The sequence below is a fragment of the Miscanthus floridulus genome, chromosome 7 (genome assembly GCF_019320115.1).
Source record: "Miscanthus floridulus cultivar M001 chromosome 7, ASM1932011v1, whole genome shotgun sequence".
Taxonomy (NCBI): domain Eukaryota; kingdom Viridiplantae; phylum Streptophyta; class Magnoliopsida; order Poales; family Poaceae; genus Miscanthus; species Miscanthus floridulus.
The window spans coordinates 62,485,110-62,495,246 of NC_089586.1; positions in this window are offsets into that span (position 1 = coordinate 62,485,110).

Here is a 10,137-nt window from a genome sequence, read left to right on the forward strand (position 1 = left end):
TGGACGCACCCGATGGAACGCATAGTTGATGTGGGTCATTTGGAATCTCGCTTCTTTCCATTTGGAGACAGTGTTAGTGTCGATGCACGATAGTTGCATGGTTTGCACTAGACACACTATTGGCTCAGAAATCATTTTGGACGCACTCGATGGTACCACTAGGTGACGAGGCTCAAGTGGAAGCTCATTTCGGTCCTTTTGGACATAGTGCTAATCTTGACGCAAGATAGGTGCTTGGTTTGCGTAGAGCATAACATAGGCTCAGAAATCATTTTTGACGTACACGATGGAACTCTATGGTGACGTGGGTCATGTGGAATCTCACTTCTTTATCTTTGGATATAGTGTTAGTGTCAGTGCAAGATAGGTGCATAGTTTGCGCCAAACATACCATCAGCTCAGAAATTATTTTGGACGCACCCGTTGCTACTCCAAATTGACAAGGCTGAAGTGGAAGCTCGTTTTAGCCTGTTTGGAGATAGTGCTAATCTTCATGCAAGATAGGTTGCACGGTTTTGCGTTTGAACGTACCTTTACGCTCAAAAATCATTTTGGACGCGCCCAACGGAACTCCTAGGTGATGTGGGTCGTCTCGAATCTCACTTCTTTCCATTTAGAGATAGTGTTAGTGTCGGTGCAAGATAGGTGCATGGTTTGCGCTAGACGTAACAAAGACTCAGAAATAATTTTGGACGCAACTGATGGTACCACTATGTGATGAAGCTCAAGTGGAAGCATGTTTAGGTCCATTTGGAGATAGTGCTAATCTTGACAGGAGATAGGTGCATGGTTTGTGTCGGACGTACCATAGGCTCGGACTTCGTTTTCGACGCACCCGACGAAGCTCCTAGGAGACATGGGTCGTGTGGAATCTTACTTCTTTCTGTTTGGAGATAGTGTTAGTATCGGTGCAAGATAGGTGCATGGTTTGCGCTAGACGTACCATAGGCTTAGCAACCGTTTTGGACGCACCTGACAGAGCTCCTAGGAGATGTGGGTCATGTGGAATCTCACTTCTTTCTGTTTGGACACAGTGTTAGTATCAGTGCAAGATAGGTGCATGGTTTGCGCTAGACGTACCATAGGCTTAGCAATCGTTTTGGACACACCCAATGGTATCACTAAGTGACGAGGCTCAAGTGGAAGCTCGTTTCAGTCCATTTGGAGATAGTGCTAACCTTCATGCAAGATAGGTGCACGGTTTACGTCGAACGTACCTTATGCTCAAAAATCATTTTGGACGCGCCCAACGGAACTCCTAGGTGACGTGGGTCGTGTGGAATCTCACTTCTTTCCATTTAGAGACAGTGTTAGTGGTAGTGCAAGATATGTGCATGGTTTGCGCTAGACGTACCATAGGCTCAGAAATCATTTTGGACGCACCTAATGGTACCACTATGTGATGAGGCTCAAGTGGAAGCTCATTTCGGTCCTATCGGACATAGTGCTAATCCTGACGCAAGATAGGAGCACGGTTTGCGTCAAATGTTCCATAGGCTCAGAAATCATTTTGGACACACCTGATGGAACTCCTAGGGGACGTGGTTCATGTGGAATCTCACTTATTTCTCTTTGGAGATAGTGTTAGTGTCGGTGCAAGATAGGTTCACAGTTTGCGCCAAATGTACCATAGGCTCAGAAATCGTTTTGGATGCACTTGATGGTACCACTAGATGATGAGGCTCAAGTGGAAAGTTGTTTCGGTCTGTTTGGAGATAGTGTTAATCTTGACGCAAGATAGGTGCACAGTTTGCCCGTTCGAATTGTACGATAGGTTCGAACATCGTTTTGGACGCACCCGATGGAACTCATAGTTGATGTGGGTCATTGGAATCTCGCTTCTTTTCTATTTGGAGACAGTGTTAAGTGTCGGTTGCAAGATAGGTGCATGGTTTACACTAGACATACCATTGGCTCAGAAATCATTTTGGACGCACTCGATGGTAACCACTAGGTGACGAGACTCAAGTGGAAGCTCATTTCGGTCCTTTCAGACATAGTGCTAATCTTGACGCAAGATCGGTGCATGGTTTGCGTCGAGCGTAACATAGGCTCGAAAATCATTTTGGACGTACCCGACGAAACTCCATGGTGACATGGGTCATGTGGAATCTAAATTCTTTCTCTTTGGATATAGTGTTAGTGTCGGTGCAACATAGGTGCACAGTTTGCGCCAAACGTACCATCGGCTTAGAAATCATTTTGGACGCACCCGTTGGTACTCCGAACTGACGAGGCTCAAGTGAAAGCTCATTTTAGTCCATTTGGAGATAGTGCTAATCTTGACACAAGATAGGTGCATGGTTTGCGTCGGACGTACCATAGGCTTGGACATCATTTTGGACGCAGCCGACGGAGCTCCTAGGAGACGTGGGTCGTGTGGAATCTCACTTCTTTCCGTTTGGAGACAGTGTTAGTATCGGTGCAAGATAGGTGTATGGTTTGTGCTAGACGTACCATAGGCTTAGCAAACATTTTGGACGCACCCAATGGTACCACTAGGTGACGTGGCTCAAGTGGAAGCTCGTTTCAGTCCGTTTGGAGATAGTGCTAATCTTCATGCAAGATAGGTGCACGGTTTGCGTCGAATGTACCTTACGCTCAAAAATCATTTTGGACGCGCCCAACGAAACTCCTAGGTGACGTGGGTCGTGTGGAATCTCACTTCTTACCATTTAGAGACAGTGTTAGTGTTGGTGCAAGATAGGTACATGGTTTGCGCTAGACGTACCATAGGCTCAGAAATCATTTTGGACGCACCTGATGGTACCACTATGTTATGAGGCTCAAGTGGAAGCTCGTTTCGGTCCTTTCGGACATAGTGCTAATCCTGACACAAGATAGGAGCACGGTTTGCGTCGAACGTACCATAGGCTCGGAAATCATTTTGGACAGACTCGATGGAACTCCTAGGGGACGTGGGTCATGTGGAATCTCACTTCTCTTTGGAGACAACGTTAGTGTCGGTGCAAGATAGGTGCACGGTTTGGACCAAATGTACCATAGGCTAAGAAATCATTTTGGACGCACTCGATGGTACCACTAGGTGATGAGGCTCAAGTGGAACGTTGTTTCGGTCCGTTTGGAGATAGTGTTAATCTTGACGCAAGATAGGTGCACAGTTTTGCATTGAATGTAGGATAGGCTCGAACATCATTTTGGACGCACCCGATGGAACTCATATTTGATGTGGGTCATTTGGAATCTCGCTTCTTTCCATTTGGAGACAATGTTAGTGTAGGTGCAAGATAGGTGCATGGTTTGCACGAAACATACTATTGGCTCAGAAATCGTTACGGACGCACTCGATGGTACCACTAGGTGACGAGGCTCAAGTGGAAGCTCATTTCGGTTCTTTCGGGCATAGTGCTAATCTTGACGCAAGATAGGTGCATGGTTTGCGTCGAGCGTAACATTGGCTTAGAAACCATTTTGGACGTACCCGATGGAACTCCATGGTGATGTGGGTCATGTGGAATCTCACTTCTTTCTCTTTGGAAATAGTGTTAGTGTCGGTGCAAGATAGGTGCACAGTTTGCGCCAAACGTACCATCGGCTTAGAAATCATTTTGCACGCACCCATTGGTACTCCGAAATGATGAGGCTCAAGTGAAAGCTCGTTTTGGTCCATTTGGAGATAGTGCTAATCTTGACACAAGATAGGTGCGTGGTTTGCGTCGGACGTACCATTGGCTCGGACTTCGTTTTCGACGCACCCGACGAAGCTCCTAGGAGACGTGGGTTGTGTGGAATCTTACTTCTTTCCATTTGGAGATAGTGTTAGTATCGATGCAAGATAGGTGCATGGTTTGTGCTAGACGTACCATAGGCTTAGCAATCGTTTTGGACACACCCGACATAGCTCCTAGGAGATGTGGATCATGTGGAATCTCACTTCTTTCTGTTTGGAGACAGTGTTAGTATCAGTGCAAGATAGGTGCATGGTTTGCGCTAGACATACCATAGGCTTAGCAATCGTTTTGGACGAACCCGATGGTATCACTAGGTGATGAGGCTCAAGCGGAAGCTCGTTTTAGTCCATTTGGAGATAGTGCTAACCTTCATGCAAGATAGGTGCACGTTTACGTCGAACGTACCTTATGCTCAAAAATCATTTTGGACGCGCCCAACGGAACTCCTAGGTGACGTGGGTCGTGTGGAATCTCACTTCTTTCCATTTAGAGACAGTGTTAGTGGTAGTGCAAGATATGTGCATGGTTTGCGCTAGACGTACCATAGGCTCAGAAATCATTTTGGACGCACCTGATGGTACCACTATGTGATGAGGCTCAAGTGGAAGCTCATTTCGGTCCTATCGGACATAGTGCTAATCCTGACGCAAGATAGGAGCACGGTTTGCGTCGAATGTACCATAGGCTCGGAAATCATTTTGGACACACCCGATGGAACTCCTAGGGGACGTGGGTCATGTGGAATCTCACTTATTTCTCTTTGGAGACAGTGTTAGTGTCGGTGCAAGATAGGTGTACAGTTTGCGCCAAATGTACCATAGGCTCAGAAATCGTTTTGGACGCACTTGATGGTACCACTAGGTGACGAGGCTCAAGTGGAAAGTTGTTTCGGTCTGTTTGGAGATAGTGTTAATCTTGACGCAAGATAGGTGCATAGTTTGTGTCGAATGAAAGATAGGTTCAAACATCGTTTTGGACGCACCCGATGGAACTCATAGTTGATGTGGGTCATTTGGAATCTTGCTTCTTTCTATTTGGAGACAGTGTTAGTGTCGGTGCAAGATAGGTGCATGGTTTACACTAGACATACCATTGGCTCAGAAATCGTTTTGGACGCACTCGATGGTACCACTAGGTGACGAGACTCAAGCGGAAGCTCATTTCGGTCCTTTCGGTCTTTCGGACATAGTGCTAATCTTGATGCAAGATCGCTGCATGGTTTGCGTCGAGCGTAACATAGGCTCGGAAATCATTTTGGACGTACCTAACGAAACTCCATGGTGACGTGGGTCATGTGGAATCTCACTTCTTTCTCTTTGGATATAGTGTTAGTGTCGGTGCAACATAGGTGCACGGTTTGCGCCAAACATACCATCGGCTCAGAAATCATTTTGGACGCACCTATTGGTACTCCGAACTGACGAGGCTCAAGTGAAAGCTCGTTTCGGTCCATTTGGAGATAGTGCTAATCTTGACACAAGATAGGTGCGTGGTTTGCGTTGGACGTACCATAGGCTCGGACATCATTTTGGACGCACCCGATGGAGCTCCTAGGAGACATGGGTCTTGTGGAATCTCACTTCCTTCCGTTTGGAGACAGTGTTAGTATCGGTGCAAGATAGGTGTATGGTTTGCGCTAGACGTACCATAGGCTTAGCAAACATTTTGGACGCACCCAATGGTACCACTAGCTGATGAGGCTCAAGTGGAAGCTCGTTTCAGTCTGTTTGGAGATAGTGCTAATCTTCATGCAAGATAGGTGCACGGTTTGCGTCGAATGTACCTTACGCTCGAAAATCATTTTGGACGCGCCCGACGAAACTCCTAGGTGACGTGGGTCGTGTGGAATCTCACTTCTTACCATTTAGAGACAGTGTTAGTGTTGGTGCAAGATAGGTACATGGTTTGTGCTAGACGTACCATAGGCTCAGAAATCATTTTGGACGCACCTGATGGTACCACTATGTAATGAGGCTCAAGTGGAAGCTCGTTTCGGTCCTTTCGGACATAGTGCTAATCCTGACACAAGATAGGAGCACGGTTTGCGTCGAACATACCATAGGCTCGAAAATCATTTTGGACAGACTCGATGGAACTCCTAGGGGACGTGGGTCATGTGGAATCTCACTTACTTCTCTTTGGAGACAACGTTAGTGTCGGTGCAAGATAGGTGCACGGTTTGGACCAAACGTACCATAGGCTAAGAAATCATTTTGGACGCACTCGATGGTACCACTAGGTGATGAGGCTCAAGTGGAACGTTGTTTCGGTCCGTTTGGAGATAGTGTTAATCTTGACGCAAGTTAGGTGCACAGTTTTGCATCGAATGTAGGATAGGCTCAAACATTGTTTTGGACGCACCCAATGGAACTCATATTTGATGTGGGTCATTTGGAATCTCGCTTCTTTCCATTTGGAGACAATGTTAGTGTAGGTGCAAGATAGGTGCATGGTTTGCACTAAACATACTATTGGCTCAGAAATCGTTACGGATGCACTCGATGGTACCACTAGGTGACGAGGCTCAAGTGGAAGCTCATTTCGGTTCTTTCGGGCATAGTGCTAATCTTGACGCAAGATAGGTGCATGGTTTGCGTCGAGCGTAACATTGGCTCAGAAATCATTTTGGACGTACCCGATGGAACTCCATGGTGATGTGGGTCATGTGGAATCTCACTTCTTTCTCTTTGGAAATAGTGTTAGTGTCGGTGCAAGATAGGTGCACAGTTTGCGCCAAATGTACCATCGGCTTAGAAATCATTTTGCACGCACCCATTGGTACTCCGAAGTGATGAGGCTCAAGTGAAAGCTCGTTTTGGTCCATTTGGAGATAGTGCTAATCTTGACACAAGATAGGTGCGTGGTTTGCGTCGGACGTACCATTGGCTCGGACTTCGTTTTCGATGCACCCGATGAAGCTCCTAGGAGACGTGGGTCGTGTGGAATCTTACTTCTTTCCGTTTGGAGATAGTGTTAGTATCGATGCAAGATAGGTGCATAGTTTGCGCTAGACGTACCATAGGCTTAGCAATCGTTTTGGACGCACCCGATAGAGCTCCTAGGAGATGTGGGTCATGTGGAATCTCACTTCTTTCTGTTTGGAGACAGTGTTAGTATCAGTGCAAGATAGGTGCATGGTTTGCGCTAGACGTACCATAGGCTTAGCAATCGTTTTGGACGCACCCGACGGTATCACTAGGTGACAAGGCTCAAGTGGAAGCTCGTTTCAGTCCATTTGGAGATAGTGCTAACCTTCATGCAAGATAGGTGCATGGTTTACGTTGAACGTACCTCATGCTCAAAAATCATTTTGGACGTGCCCAACGGAACTCCTAGGTGACGTGGGTCGTGTGGAATCTCACTTCTTTCCATTTAGAGACAGTGTTAGTGGTAGTGCAAGATATGTGCATGGTTTGCGCTAGACGTACCATAGGCTCAGAAATCATTTTGGACGCACCTGATGGTACCACTATGTGATGAGGCTCAAGTGGAAGCTCATTTCGGTCCTATCGGACATAGTGCTAATCCTGACGCAAGATAGGAGCACGGTTTGCGTCGAATGTACCATAGGCTTGGAAATCATTTTGGACACACCCGATGGAACTCCTAGGGGACGTGGGTCATGTGGAATCTCACTTATTTCTCTTTGGAGACAGTGTTAGTGTCGGTGCAAGATAGGTGTACAGTGTGCGCCAAATGTACCATAGGCTCAGAAATCATTTTGGACGCACTTGATGGTACCACTAGGTGACGAGGCTCAAGTGAAAAGTTGTTTCGGTCTGTTTGGAGATAGTGTTAATCTTGACGCAAGATAGGTGCACAGTTTGTGTCGAATGAAAGATAGGTTCAAACATCGTTTTGGAGGCACCCGATGGAACTCATAGTTGATGTGGGTCATTTGGAATCTCACTTCTTTCTATTTGGAGATAGTGTTAGTGTCGGTGCAAGATAGGTGCATGGTTTACACTAGACATACCATTGGCTCAGAAATCATTTTGGACGCACTCGATGGTACCACTAGGTGACGAGACTCAAGCGGAAGCTCATTTCGGTCCTTTCGGACATAGTGCTAATCTTGATGCAAGATCGCTGCATGGTTTGCGTCGAGCGTAACATAGGCTCGGAAATCATTTTGGACGTACCTAACAAAACTCCATGGGGACGTAGGTCATGTGGAATCTCACTTCTTTCTCTTTGGATATAGTGTTAGTGTCGGTGCAACATAGGTGCACAGTTTGCGCCAAACATACCATCGGCTCAGAAATCATTTTGGACGCACCCGTTGGTACTCCGAACTGACGAGGCTCAAGTGAAAGCTCGTTTTGGTCCATTTGGAGATAGTGCTAATCTTGACACAAGATAGGTGCATGGTTTGCGTTGGACGTACCATAGGCTCAGACATTGTTTTGGACGCACCCGATGGAGCTCCTAGGAGACGTGGGTCATGTGGAATCTCACTTCTTTCTATTTGGAGACAGTGTTAGTATCGGTGCAAGATAGGTGTATGGTTTGCGCTAGACGTACCATAGGCTTAGCAAACGTTTTGGACGCACCCAATGGTACCACTAGGTGACGGGGCTCAAGTGGAAGCTCGTTTCAGTCCGTTTGGAGATAGTGCTAATCTTCATACAAGATAGGTGCACGGTTTGCGTCAAATGTACCTTACGCTCGAAAATCATTTTGGACACGCCCGACGAAACTCCTAGGTGACGTGGGTCGTGTGGAATCTCACTTCTTACCATTTAGAGACAGTGTTAGTGTTGGTGCAAGATAGGTACATGGTTTGTGCTAGACATACCATAGGCTCAAAATCATTTTGGACGCACCTGATGGTACCACTATGTGATGAGGCTCAATTGGAAGCTCGTTTTGGTCCTTTCGGACATAGTGCTAATCCTGACACAAGATAGGAGCACGGTTTGCATCGAACGTACCATAGGCTTGGAAATCATTTTGGACAGACTCGATGGAACTCCTAGGGGACGTGGGTCATGTGGAATCTCACTTACTTCTCTTTGGAGACAACGTTAGTGTCGGTGCAAGATAGGTGCACGGTTTGGACCAAACGTACCATAGGCTAAGAAATCATTTTGGATGCACTCGATGGTACCACTAGGTGATGAGGCTCAAGTGGAACATTGTTTCGGTCTGTTTGGAGATAGTGTTAATCTTGACACAAGATAGGTGCACAGTTTTGCATCGAATGTAGGATAGGCTCGAACATCGTTTTGGACGCACTCGATGGAACTCATATTTGATGTGGGTCATTTGGAATCTCGCTTCTTTCCATTTGGAGACAATGTTAGTGTAGGTGCAAGATAGGTGCATGGTTTGCACTAAACATACTATTGGCTCAGAAATCGTTACGGACGCACTCGATGGTACCAATAGGTGATGAGGCTCAAGTGGAAGCTCATTTCGGTTCTTTCAGGCATAGTGCTAATCTTGACGCAAGATAGGTGCATGGTTTGCGTCGAGCGTAACATTGGCTCAGAAATCATTTTGGACGTACCCGATGGAACTCCATGGTGATGTGGGTCATGTGGAATCTCACTTCTTTCTCTTTGGAAATAGTGTTAGTGTCGGTGCAAGATAGGTGCACAGTTTGCGCCAAACGTACCATCGGCTTAGAAATCATTTTGCACGCACCCATTGGTACTCCAAAGTGATGAGGCTCAAGTGAAAGCTCGTTTTGGTCCATTTGGAGATAGTGCTAATCTTGACACAAGATAGGTGCGTGGTTTTGCGTCGGACGTACCATTGGCTCGGACTTCGTTTTCGATGCACCCGACGAAGCTCCTAGGAGACATGGGTTGTGTGGAATCTTACTTCTTTCCGTTTGGAGATAGTGTTAGTATCGAAGCAAGATAGGTGCATGGTTTGCGCTAGACGTACCATAGGCTTAGCAATGGTTTTGGACGCACCCGATGGTACCACTAGGTGACGAGGCTCAAGTGGAAGCTCGTTTTAGTCCGTTTGGAGATAGTGCTAATCTTCATGCAAGATAGTTGCACGGTTTGCGTCGAACGTACCTTACACTCAAAAATCATTTTGGACGCGCCCGACAGAACTCCTAGGTGACGTGGGTCGTGTGGAATCTCACTTCTTTCCATTTAGAGACAGTGTTAGTGTCGGTGCAAGATAGGTGCATGGTTTGCGCTAGAAGTAACATAGGCTCAGAAATCATTTTGGACGCACCTTATGGTACCATTATGTGATGAGGCTCAAGTGGAAGCTCATTTCGGTCCTTTCGGACATAGCACTAATCCTAACGCAAGATAGGAGCACAGTTTGCGTCGGACGTACCATTGGCTCGGACATCGTTTTGGACACACCCAACGGAGCTCCTAGAGGACGTGGGTCATGTTGAATCTCACTTCTTTCTCTTTGGAGACAGTGTTTGTGTCGGTGCAAGATAGGTGCACGGTTTGCGCCAAACGTACCA